Source organism: Bufo gargarizans, chromosome 1, assembly GCF_014858855.1.
Source record: "Bufo gargarizans isolate SCDJY-AF-19 chromosome 1, ASM1485885v1, whole genome shotgun sequence".
In the NCBI taxonomy this organism is placed as follows: Eukaryota; Metazoa; Chordata; class Amphibia; order Anura; family Bufonidae; genus Bufo; species Bufo gargarizans.
Window position 1 is genome coordinate 605,773,924 of NC_058080.1, and position 14,025 is coordinate 605,787,948.

Sequence of the window (14,025 nt, forward strand, 5' to 3'; positions counted from 1 at the left end):
GCACGGCGAGTTCCTAGAATTTTTTATTTTTTGTCACAAGTTAGCGGAAAATGATTATTTTTCTTTTTTTTTTCTTTTTTCCTTACTAAGTCTCATATTCCACTAACTTGCGACAAAAAATAAAAAATTCTAGGAACTCGCCATGCCCCTCACGGAATACCTTGGGGTGTCTTCTTTCCAAAATGGGGTCACTTGTGGCGTAGTTATACTGCCCTGGCAATTTAGGGGCCCAAATGTGTAAGAAGTACCTTGCAATCAAAATGTGTAAAAAATGGCCTGCGAAATCCGAAAGGTGCACTTTGGAATATGTGCCCCTTTGCCCACCTTGGCTGCAAAAAAGTGTCACACATGTGGTATCGCCGTACTCAGGAGAAGTTGGGCAATGTGTTTTGGGGTGTCATTTTACATATACCCATGCTGGGTGAGAAAAATATCTTGGTCAAATGCCAACTTTGTATAAAAAAATGGGAAAAGTTGTCTTTTGCCAAGATATTTTTCTCACCCAGCATGGGTATATGTAAAATGACACCCCAAAACACATTCCCCAACTTCTCCTGAGTACGGCGATACCAGATGTGTGACACTTTTTTGCAGCCAAGGTGGGCAAAGGGGCACATATTCCAAAGTGCACCTTTCGGATTTCACCGGTCATTTTTTACACATTTCGATTGCAAAGTTCTTCTCACACATTTGGGCCCCTAAATTGCCAGGGCAGTATAACTACCCCACAAGTGACCCCATTTTGGAAAGAAGACACCCCAAGGTATTCCGTGAGGGGCATGGCGAGTTCCTAGAATTTTTTATTTTTTGTCGCAAGTTAGTGGAATATGAGACTTTGTAAGAAAAAAATAAAAATAAAAAATCATCATCATTTTCCGCTAACTTGTGACAAAAAATAAAAAGTTCTATGAACTCACTATGCCCATCAGCGAATACCTTAGGGTGTCTACTTTCCGAAATGAGGTCATTTGTGGGGTTTTTCTACTGTCTGGGCATTGTAGAACCTCAGGAATCATGACAGGTGCTCAGAAAGTCAGAGCTGCTTCAAAAAGCGGAAATTCACATTTTTGTACCATAGTTTGTAAACGCTATAACTTTTACCCAAACCATTTTTTTTTGCCCAAACATTTTTTTTTATCAAAGACATGTAGAACTATAAATTTAGCGAAAAATTTATATATGGATGTCGTTTTTTTTGCAAAATTTTACAGCTGAAAGTGAAAAATGTCATTTTTTTGCAAAAAAATCGTTGCATTTCGATTAATAACAAAAAAAGTAAAAATGTCAGCAGCAATAAAATACCACCAAATGAAAGCTCCATTAGTGAGAAGAAAAGGAGGTAAAATTCATTTGGGTGGTAAGTTGCATGACCGAGCGATAAACGGTGAAAGGAGTGTAGTGCCGAAGTGTAAAAAGTGCTCTGGTCATGAAGGGGGTTTCAGCTAGCGGGGCTGAAGTGGTTAAATAACCGTAGGCAGAAGTCCACGGGTAAGTTGCCATTTTTTGGCGTATACGTTTTTTTTTTTGAACAAAGATATTTATTAGTATTGCATCATGATCTTGAAAAAAACAATACAATATCATCCATAATACAATAAGGATCACATTTCCACAATCTTCCATGTCATACATATTAGTTGACACATCCTTGTCAAGATCCAATAACATAATACAATACCATTTTTCCCATTTTAGTCCCCCCCCCCCCCACATAAATGGAAAATAATAATAACATAACAAATGTATCTGTCCAGGGTATACCTATCTCTCTGAGCCCCTTCATATTCGCCACCAACGCTAACCTAATATCCTGACTCTTCTGTATCTCCTCCTACTTATCCTGTCCTGAATCCCTAACTACTACAAACCTTAAGCCTCCCCAGCCGTACCATGATATCCTCCTGCAAATACCAAGCAGTTAGAGTAAACGGCTTCATGACCATTGATGTTTCAGCCATCTCCATGTAATTTAACATGAACTTTTTCCAGGTTTTATACAACTTCTTTCCGGCTGTTTCTTTTTTACCTGTTGCTTCCAGCCACTCTAAGTGAAGCATGTGACGCAGACGTCTTAGAAGTTCAGCCTTTGATGGGACCCTTGGTTCTAACCAGTTGGACAACAAACATCTTTTGGCCTCAAGGACTATCATGTGCCCCATTGCTGTGAGACCCCTGTTCTGCCCATTTCCCCCCTCATCTGACTCCTCCTGCTGTCTTGCATGTAATATTGCCATTTGGATATCCAGTTCCCCCTTGAAATTACTGTCGTCACGTAGAATCAGACCCACCATCTTCCAATACTCCACTAATTTTGTGCAACTCCACAACCCATGTAAAAGGTCAGTTTTAGGTGTAGAGCGCCTAGGACAGGCCACTATCCTATTAGGCTTTGTACTAGTCACTGGCATATCAAATTCATATAGGGCATGGTGTATAATTTTAAAGTGAGTTTCTCTCATCGTCTCGTTTACCACTGCCTTGTGTAAGGCTTCTATACCAGTTCTCGCAATTGGGTAAACCTCCACTAGATCTAATTTGTTCCCTCATCTCCCAAACAATCCCTGAGAGATAGAGTCCTCCCAAAGGCACTGCAAACTGCCGTATAAGTGTGAAATGGATTGTCTGTTGCCAGAAGCAATGAGTGAATCAAATTTATTCCGGTTCCACTCACCAGTCATGTTGGTAGCTAGACTTTTACAATAGTGCTTAATCTGCAGATATGGGAACAAATTAGATCCTGTCAACCCCCTGTCACGGCTGAGGATGGGGAAAACCCTCAGCCGTGCGGTGCCAGAAGATGTTATCGGCTGCTCGGCCAGGAGGAGAGAATTATGGAGCAGGTCACCTCCTAACGCATCCCTAATCCGACCCTAACTCCTAGCTGCATGAGCCGACCTTGAAGGTAGGAGGGCCCATGCTCAGGAACCTCGGATCCCTACTCACCCTCCGCCGATCCCTGAACTAGGAGTAGGGTAAGACGACCTGTTCCTTCTGGACACGGATGAACAGGAGTCTCACTGGCCAAGCTGCAGGGAAAAGGGGAACACAAACAGTCCTATGGATATGGCAGGTGAACTGCACTAGTTCCAGCCACCTGCCACAGCCTTGCTGACTGGATCCCTGTGCTGGCAAGCTGACGTCCCCACACAAAACAAAATGAACTCAGCACACACACATCCACACACAGGAACCCAGATCCATAGCTGCACCAAATAACAAAGGAAAACATCAACTGAACATCATATAAACTTTTGACCACAAGGGTGGCCCCCACTGGCAGATGGAATACACAGGAGGATGCTCCAGCTAACCATGGCTGAAGTACCCCTCTGAACTGCACTATTCACTGAGGCTTTATAGGCCCAAGTAGTCACACCCACACAGACACACCCAGTGTTCACACACACAGAAGGGAATTAACCCTTCAAACACAAGGCAAGGGAAGACGGCCACTTAAAGGGGAATACACACATAAAGAAACACACTTCACCTGTTGCCGCGGGCAACGGCATGTGTGGCAATCATGTCCTGGGGATCAGCCATAGGGCTGAGACACTGCCACCACACGTTGCCACGGGCAACCAAGTGAAGGAAAGTGTCACACAACATACCATAGGCCGTGACACCCCCACCTATCTTCTAGTTATTGTAGAGTCGCCCATCTATTTTCCTGAGTATGGAACAGCTCACTTACTGTCTTAATGCCTTTGATCTTCCATTCCCTGAACGACCGCTCGGATTGCCCTGGTGTAAAAGCTGGATTATTGTGCAAAGGGAGGTGTTTCGAGATCTGGTACGGTAATTTGTACAACTTTCTAAGGTTTTTCCATGTTATAATGGAGTCTCGTAAGATTAGCGAGCATCTAGCTAAGCGGGGTAGTTGAGATAGTTTGGTATGCACTAGAGCCTTTAAATCCCAGGGTGCCGCTAGCTGCCTCTCCAATCTCAGATTGAAGTAGTGGGAAGCGTCACCAAACCAATCTAGTAGGTGTCTACTCAAACAAGCAAAATTGTAACCTCTGACATCAGGCACATTTAGCCCTCCGATCTTCCTCCGCAGTTTCAGCTTCCTCAGCGAGACTCTTGATTTCTTGCCATTCCAAATGAATTTTGTAAAACATCTCTCCAAGTTCCTCACATCTACATGCCTTAGTAGCACCGGTATGGTCTGGAGTGGATACATCAGTCTGAACATTGCTAACATTTTGATTACATGGCACCTACCCATTAAGGATAGTGGTAATGACTGCCATCTGGCCAGATCATCCTAAATTTTATTGAGTAAAGGTGGATAGTTAAACTGGTAGATGGAATGCGGCGTCCGTCCAATCTTTATGCCTAGGTATTTAATTTGGGATTTTATTAAGGACCCTATAACACCCCTATTGCCGTCCACCTCAAACTTATTCCTCTGGCCTATCGGTAGAAGTTCACACTTTGACATATTTACTTTATACCCGGAATACTTCCCGAATCTCTCCAGTGCCTTAAAAACGCTATCGATCTGCCCCTGTGTTTTAGACATAAATAAGATAATATCATCGGCGAATAATGCCGCCTTCACTTGTGACTTTCCTATCTTAATCCCTTCAAATCACCTCCTACAATCTTATTTATGCTCGAATCACCTAGCAGCCTCAATTCCAGATCTTTTAGGAAGTAAGAGTTCCCCGCATTGGGCGAGTATACATTGTGTATGCTATATTGCGTATTCTGCACCTGTAATAAAATATGTGCCCACCTTCCCTGAGAGTCATTGGTTTGTGATAAAACCTGGCAGTTCAACTGCTTATTGATAAGCGTTATTACCCCCGCCTTTCGGTTGAGTGATGGGGACCCAAACACTCTGCCCACCCATAACTTTTTCATTCTATTAAAATCCTGCTCCTCAAGGTGGGTCTCTTGCAGAAGAACCACATCTGGCTTGAGTTTTTTAAGGTGCCGTAGAACCATCCACCTTTTATGGGGTGATTTCAAACCCTTAATATTCCAAGTTATCACCTTCATGTCTGTCGCCAGTTTTTTTTTTCCCCTTTTATTTCTTTCTCCCCCCCCCCTTTGGAATTTATGACAACCTACCGAGCCAAGGGTCCACGTCACTCACCAAGAAGGCCCAGAGAGATCCCTTTCAAATAAACAAACAGATAAACAAATGTTAGATCACCAACAATTTTTCGTTCTTCTGTAACGCACTTTTAACGCCACTACCCTCACACTCCTTTACACTCCTCCAATTACCACCACTTAAACTACTATAGTAACTTCCCTTTTTTTCTGGGTTGCAGCTTCCTCCCACCATGTTAACTAGGAAGTTAATCCTACTTTTCCCGCTAGAGGTCTCTACACTAAAAACGCCGAACTTTCGCCTGTGGCTATCCATGATGTAACTAATACCATCTACCTCAAGTATAGCATTTCGCTGGTACTACAATTTACATATAATGAAAACATAACTTGGCGGACCCAACTTGAGCCCTCCCCAACATAGACGTAATACCAGGTCAATACTACCAACATAACCCAGTAGATGGATCAGTCCCACAGGAACCTTGTACTATCTTATACATCCCCTAATAGCAAGACGAGGGACATAAGTCATCTCCTAGGGTAGGAGTCTGCTCTTCTGCCTGACAATCTTCGTCCCCTTGCTCCAGGCTCTGCATACTCTCTTTCTCTCCCTCTCCTCCGCTCCAAGTCACTTGGATTTTCTGCACCATATGAATCTCTTCCGCTTCTCTGGTCTTCTCCCATTGACTCCCCTGGGTTCTGTATGGATTTAATCCACTCCTCTGCTGCTGTCGGATCATGATAGACCATGCTGGATCCGTTAGAGTGCAGTACCCTAAGCTTTGCAGGATATTGTAATTGAAACCTGCGGCCTTTTTGATGTAGTAGAGTGCAGACGCGGCTAAACTCCCTCCTCTTCCTGGCTACGGCCGCAGAGTAGTCTCCAAACAGCAGCACAGAATGTCCCAGCAACTTTAATGGGCCTTTCTTAGCTCTATACGCTCTTAGCAGGGCTTCTTTGTCACAGTAGTCTAGGTATTTCATAATGACCTGGTGTGGTTTAGGGTTCATGCCCCTTGACGCTCCTGTCTGCTCCTGCTGCTCCTCCATTACCTGGCCTATTCTGTGCGCCCTTTCCACCTTACAGTGCCCCTCTAATCCTAGTGCCTTTGGCAGATCTTTCTCACAAATGTCCATCAGGGCCTGCGGTTTAAACTTCTCAGGTAACCCCAACAAACGCAGGTTACTCCTTCTGGACCGATTTTCCAGATCTTCTACCCGGTCATATAAAATCGCATTCTGCTTGGAAAGCTCATTCATTTTGCGATTACATGCGTCTGCTTCGTTTTCAGCCCTCGATACTCTCTGCTCCAGCTCCTCCAGCCTCATGTCATGCTGGGAGACTGCCTCATGCAGCTGCTGTAGCGATGCAGACAAAGTTGTGGTGAGTGTGTCCCTGATGTCTGGGGCTAAATGTCGGGCCACCTCTATAGCCAGCCGCTTATAGTCAATGTCCATTGAGGGGTGTTGCTGGTCAACATGTTCCTCCATCTTACCGCCTTCCAGCAGTACTTGTGTTAGCGGAGAGGGGGAAGGAGTGCGCGAGTCCGCCATCTTGCCGAGTGCGCCGTCTATCACTCTGCCCCGTCCTCTGGAGATCCTCCTTTTGCCACTGTGTAACAAGTAACGGTCCATATACTTATGGACTCAGGATGTTCAGGGACCGGGACACACCCGTCGCATTCCCTTATCGCCGGTGTATTACAAGCGGGGTGTATTAATTGGTGAGAGGTCACCGGAGCTCCTTCACGCTGCCTCCTGCATCCCAGCGCTGGAACCGGAAGTCCCGCGCATACGGTTTTCATCCTCAGTTTGGTACCTTTTCTGGTACTAGTTCCTCTGGGATGCCAGAGGAGGAGAGATTTTCTTCTGCCTTGTCTTCTATCTGGCGGAGGATCCAAGTGAATTTGGAGAATATGGGTGAGACGTATAAGCGAATGGCTGACAAGAGACGTGTGACTGGTCCGGACCTGTGTGTGGGTGATCTGGTGTGGTTGTCCACTAAAAATATTAAACTGAGAGTGCCATCTTGGAAACTGGGTCCAAGATTTATTGGACCGTACAAAATATCTGCTGTCGTCAATCCAGTAGCATTTCGGCTGGATCTTCCGCAGACTTGGAGGATCCATGATGTGTTCCACAGGTCTTTACTGAAAAAATATGTGAAACCGGTGGAACCATTGCCATTGCCTCCTCCTCCTGTTCTGGTTAATGGAAATTTAGAGTTCTAGATCTCCAGGGTTCTTGACTCTAGAGTTCTTCTGGGTTCCCTTCAGTACCTAGTACACTGGAGGCAATACGGCCCTGAGGAAAGGATGAGGGTTCCGGCGCTGGATGTCAGTGCCAGCCGACTGGTGAGGGCTTTACACAGATCCCACCCGGATAAGGTTGGTTCGGGGTGTCCAGAGGTCATCCGTAGAGGGGGGACGGGTGGTACTGTCATGCCCTGCTCGGGCTACATGCAGAGGTCTGCCAGATTAGAAGCACGTATCTAGTCTTTTGTTTTGTCTTGGAGTCGAGCTAGATCCACCTTCCTTCAGGTGCACTGGGTGGGGTCATTGGTTTAAATTACACCCACTCCCAGTGTTCAGTGCGGTTTATAGCTTCTGTCTGGCTCTGTGAAAGGAAGGAAGGAAGGATTGGATTTTCCAGCTCAGAAAAGATAAGTTGGTTGTTTTTTTCTTGTTGTTTGCTGTCTAGGCTGTTAGAGAGACGCCTGTCTCCTTCAGGTTCTGAGGGAACAGGCTGGCTCTATTCCCCTTCACCATCTTACGGATTTTAGGGTATCTTCAGCCCAGGCACGAGGACACGTTATTTCCACCTTAAGGGTCTGAACGTGGGCATAGCAGTATAGGGAGAGCTGGTAGTGAAGTGTTAGGGGGTGACCCTGTTCCCCAGCTTCTTGCCTAGATAATTGTTTGTTTGTTTTTCTGTGTATCTGATATTCTGTCCGCCATGACAGTTCCCCCCTGAGCCAGGGCACTCTGCTAGGGTTACACCTGTCTCATGGGTATCAGTCACTCTCATAGCAGGCCACAGTGCCGGGAAGTCTCTCTCTATTATGAGTTCATAATGTAGATTTGTGGCGAAAGCCACCTCGTGGGTCCATCTATCGAACACCGTAGTTGGAGACACCAGTGCGGTGGGTAGTCTTAAGTCTCCGTGGATGCACATCACTAGTTCATATTTGAATTCGCGATATTTCGCAAATAATTTTTTGAATATTCGTCGAATATTCGAAAATTCACAATTTTTTTACTCGAAAAATCGACAAGGTAATGATTGTGTAATATTCGAATTTTCGGATTCGATTTTTTTATTGTGAATTTTTCAACTTACAACTATTAGACAGAAGAAGATTATAGCACTATATTAGCTAAATTGCTCTTTATTCGATTTTTTTCAAATATTCACTATATTGCTATAACAGTTTTTTTGAATATTCGTAATATTCTAAAACAAGAATATATAGCAATATAGCGAATATTCGAAAAAAACGAATATAGAGCGATTTAGCTAATATAGTGCTATAATCTTTTTTTTTATAGTTGTAATTTTTTTCAAATCTGAACTTCAGATGAGAAAAAAATTACAACTATTAGAGAAAGAAGATTATAGCACTATATTAGCTAAATTGCTCTATATCCGTTTTTTTCAAATATTCACTATATTGCTATAACTTTGTTTTTTCGAATATTCGTAATATTCTAATACAAGAATATATAGCAATATAGCGAATATTCGAAAAAACGAATATAGAGCAAAATTCACAAACACTACTACTCCTAAAGTCAAGTATATTGCAGCCTTCTTATTGGCCCTCAAGCTTGAAGCAGGAAGGGATCATGTGTACTGATTTAAAAAAATCGGAAAATTTTGAATATTCGAATTTTACGAATATATAACTATTCAAAATATCCGGGAATTTTCGAAGTACCTATATTCGCCATAAAAATTCGAATATTCGTGATCAACACTACACATCACCCCGACTTTCCGGCCAGTATACTCAGGGGACCGCAACAGGGTAGCCCTTACTAGGGTCACCAGGCTTCCTGAGTCCAGCAGAGCCTCCGCCAGAGTATCTCCCACTTCCACCTGGCACAAATGATCTAGAGACTCTGGGGTACGTGTTGCACACAGCCTCCTGGCATAAAGCAACTGACGGTAGCCATAGTTAGTGTCCTTGGGCTCATCCCGATGGGGACAGTCAGCCCTTACATGGCCAGGCTCCTGACATGGCCAGCAGACTATCGGAGCCAGGTCTGCCGTGGGTAGATCCCAGGCGGGTTTTATCAGCTCAAATCTCCGGGCCTGGGTTGGAGATTTTCAGGGTTTGCCGACCCCCTTCCCAACAGAACCCTCCTTTAGATTCCTGGAAGCTTCATAGCGTTCCACCATGTCTGCCATCTCAAGGGCATTGCCAGGAGACACCTAACCGATCCAGTGCTGTAGAGGGTATGGCAAAGTCCTCTAGAACATATCAACCAACAGATGATCCAGCTTAGCAGTGGGACTCAGCACGTCAGGCTGTAGCCATTTTTAGAAGAGGTGAAGTAAGTTATAATACTGGGGTCTTGGAGGCTCAGCCGGGTTGAACCCCCACTGATGCACCCAACACATTCACCCCCCAGACTTTCCAGAATCTCACCCTTGACTTTATGGTAGTCCACCACTTGATTGTCCGGCAAGTCAAAATACACCCGCTGGGAATCGGATGGTAGGAACAGATCGATGACCTCAGCCCACAGGTCACAGGGTAGCCTTTCCCTGATGGCCACTTTCTCGTACATCGCCAGGTAGGTTTCGATGTCATCTGCGGGGTCATCTTAGGAATCACGGCACAGGCTGCTTTCCGGGCATCGTGGACACTCAGGGTTGCTCCGAGTGTGGGATCACTTGTTTGCCCAGACTCTCCATGGTGGAAGGAAGGAGGATCAGGGTGAGGATTGGGTTGAGCAGAATTTTGGCTACTGAGACTGGACTTGGTGGAAGACAGGGTGGTGCTTAACCAAATGACCACCTGGTCGCACTGGTGTGACTTCAAGAGTGGTGTCCTGCGCCGCCCTGCAAACTGGGACATGAAGATAGTTATCGCGGATGATTGTTTTTCTTGTGCTCTGGCAGCCGCCACAGTTTCACCACGGCCTCTGTGTGCACCATCAGCATCACAGCCTCTGCCCTGTCCCTTACTGCTCACACCTGATGACGCGTTCCGGACAGCAAATCACTGTAATGCCAGCAGCCAACATGACTACGGCATTACAGTGAGGGCAGTACATAACTGCGTAGCAGCCAAGAAATGTGCGGGGCAGAGAACAGGTGTTCGGCCGAGCATGCTCAATCATCACAAGTCGTTATGCATATTTTTAATTGTCCTTTATTAAAAATATTGAGCCTTTCTGTCACAATTGGTAATTAGTTTTCTAGCAGTGTAACTGGTACTTTCCCTTTCACTTTGTGCCAGTCATCTAAAAACCCTTATCTCTAAACTACTAAGAGGTCATAAACACTAATTTAAGCCACAATCTAATTAATAAGATAACAACTGAGCAATAATGAGTTTTTATAATGTCAGAAAGCAGAAATAAGGAGCCCTTCTGCTCCTTGTCTGACAAAGAATCCAAAAGCTGCTACTAGAATTCTGTACAGGAAAAAGGAAGCCATATTTTTAATAAAGACCAATTTAAAAAAAAATTTTTTAGCTTGAAATAAGTACAATGCAATAATTAAAAAAACATGCCTCAAAAGGTGTACATATCCTTTAACCCCTTAAGGAAGCCCTATTTCACCTTAAGGACTTGGCCATATTATGCAAATCTGACCAGTGTCACTTTAAGTGCTGATAACTTTAAAACGCTTTGACTTATCCAGGCCATTCTGAGATAGTTTTTTCGTCACATATTGTACTTCTTGATACTGGTAAAATGAAGTAAAAAAAAAATCATTTTTATTTGTAAAAAAAATACAAAATGTACCCAAAATTTGTAAAAAATAGCAAATTTCCAAGTTTAAATTTCTCTACTTCTATAATACATAGTAATAATTACAAAAATAGTTATTACTTTACATTCCCCATAAGTCTACTTCATGTTTGGATCAATTTGAAAATTATATTTTATTTTTTGGGGATGTTACAAGGCTTAGAAGTTTAGAAGAAAATCTTGAAATTTTTCCGAAATTTTCAAAAAACCCACTTTTTAGGGACCAGTTCAGGTTTCACTTTGTGAGGCTTACACAATAGAAACCACCCAAAAATGACCCCATTCTAGAAACGACACCCCTCAAGGTATTCAAAACTGATTTTACAAACGTCGTTAATAGGGATGAGTGAACCCGAACTGTATAGTTTGGGTTCGTACCGAATTTTGGGGTGTCCGTGACACGGACCCGAACCCGGACATTTTCGTAAAAGTCCAGGTTCGGTGTTCGTCGCTTTCTTGGCGCTTTTTGAAAGGCTGCAAAGCAGCCAATCAACAAGCGTCATACTACTTGCCCCAAGAGGCCATCACAGTCATGCCTACTATTGGCATGGCTGTGATTGGCCAGAGCACCATGTGACCCAGCCTCTATTTAAGCTGGAGTCACATAGCGCCGCCCATCACTCTGCTCTGATCAGCATAGGGAGAGGTTGCGGCTGCGACAGTAGGGCGAGATTAGGCAGATTAACTCCTCCAAAGGACTTGATTAATTGATCGATCTGCAGCTGTGGATCATTGAGCTGCTGATACTCAATTGCTCACTGTTTTTAGGCTGCCCAGACCGTTTGTCAGTCACTTTTTTCTGGGGTGATCGGCGGCCATTTTGTGTCTTGTGGTGTGCCAGCACAAGCAGCGACTAAGTGCATTTAACCCTTAATGGTGTGGTTGTTTTTTGGCTAATTCCTACATCAGTGTGAAGCTGTCACACCAACTGCATTTAACCAACAATAGTCTGGTTATTTTTTGGCCATATACTACATCAGGGGCAAGCTGCGCCTGTCACCAAGTGCATTTAACCCTCAATGGTGTGGTTGTTTTTTGGCTAAATCCTACATCAGGGTGAAGCTGTCACACCAAGTGCATTTAACCAGCAATAGTCTGTTTTTTTTTTGGCCATATACTACATCAGGGGCAAGCTGTCACCAAGTGCATTTAACCCTCAATGGTGTGGTTGTTTTTTGGCTAAATCCTACATCAGGGTGAAGCTGTCACACCAAGTGCATTTAACCAACAATAGTCTGTTTATTTTTTGGCCATATACTACATCAGGGGCAAGCTGCGCCTGTCACCAAGTGCATTTAACCCTCAGTTGTGTGGTTGGTCAAGCTGTCACACCAAGTGCATTTAACCAGCAATAGTGTGGTTATTTTTTGGCCATATCCCAGTCTAATTCTGTCAGTAAACCTATACCTGTCACCCAGCGCCTAAATACTAGGCCTCAAATTTATATCCAGCTAAATCTGTCGTTACTGCTGTACTGTTGTGGCTGGTCAAGTTATTTAGTGTCCGTCAAAGCACATTTTTTGTTCTGGGTTGAAATACAATTCCCAATTTAGCAATTTCCTAATTTAGTGGTTTCTGCTGTATCAGGCCTACATTAAATTTATCCCTAAAAGGGTATATCAGATTCAAGGTGCACATAGGGTCATTCTGAATAACTTCACACACACGCTACTGTGCATTTCCAAGTCTAATTCTGTCCGTAAAACGTATACCTGTCACCCAGCGCCTAAATACTAGGCCTCAAATTTATATCCTGCTAAATCTGTCATTACTGCTGTACTGTTGTGGCTGGGCAAGTTATTTAGTGTCCGTCAAAGCACATTTTTTGTTCTGGGTTGAAATACAATTCCCAATTTAGCAATTTCCTAATTTAGTGGTTTCTGCTGTATCAGGCCTACTTTAAATTTATCCCTAGAAGGGTATATCAGATTCAAGGTGCACATAGGGTCATTCTGAATAACTTCACACACACGCTACTGTGCATATCCCAGTCTAATTCTGTCCGTAAAACGTATACCTGTCACCCAGCGCCTAAATACTAGGCCTCAAATTCATAGTCAGCTAAATCGGTGGTTACTGCTGTGCCTGTATTAGTGTAATACGGTACCTAAATAGATAGCCAGATAGTGTTAGGTGTCTGTAAAAAAAAGGCCTGAATTTGAATTCAATACATTGGGCCAAATAATATTTTTGTTGTTGTGGTGAACGATAACAATGAGGAAAACATCTAGTAAGGGACGCGGACGTGGACATGGTCGTGGTGGTGTTAGTGGACCCTCTGGTGCTGGGAGAGGACGTGGCCGTTCTGCCACATCCACACGTCCTAGTGTACCAACTACCTCAGGTCCCAGTAGCTGCCAGAATTTACAGCAATATATGGTGGGGCCCAATGCCGTTCTAAGGATGGTAAGGCCTGAGCAGGTACAGGCATTAGTCAATTGGGTGGCCGACAGTGGATCCAGCACGTTCACATTATCTCCCACCCAGTCTTCTGCAGAAAGCGCACAGATGGCGCCTGAAAACCAACCCCATCAGTCTGTCACATCACCCCCATGCATATCAGGGAAACTGTCTGAGCCTCAAGTTATGCAGCACTCTCTTATGCTGTTTGAAGACTCTGCTGGCAGGGTTTCCCAAGGGCATCCACCTAGCCCTTCCCCAGCGGTGGAAGACATAGAATGCACTGACGCACAACCACTTATGTTTCCTGATGATGAGGACATGGGAATACCACCTCAGCAAGTCTCTGATTATGACGAAACACAGGTGCCAACTGCTGCGTCTTTCTGCAGTGTGCAGACTGAACAGGAGGTCAGGGATCAAGACTGGGTGGAAGACGATGCAGGGGACGATGAGGTCCTAGACCCCACATGGAATGAAGGTTGTGCCACTGACTTTCACAGTTCGGAGGAAGAGGCAGTGGTGAGACCGAGCCAACAGCGTAGCAAAAGAGGGAGCAGTGGGCAAAAGCAGA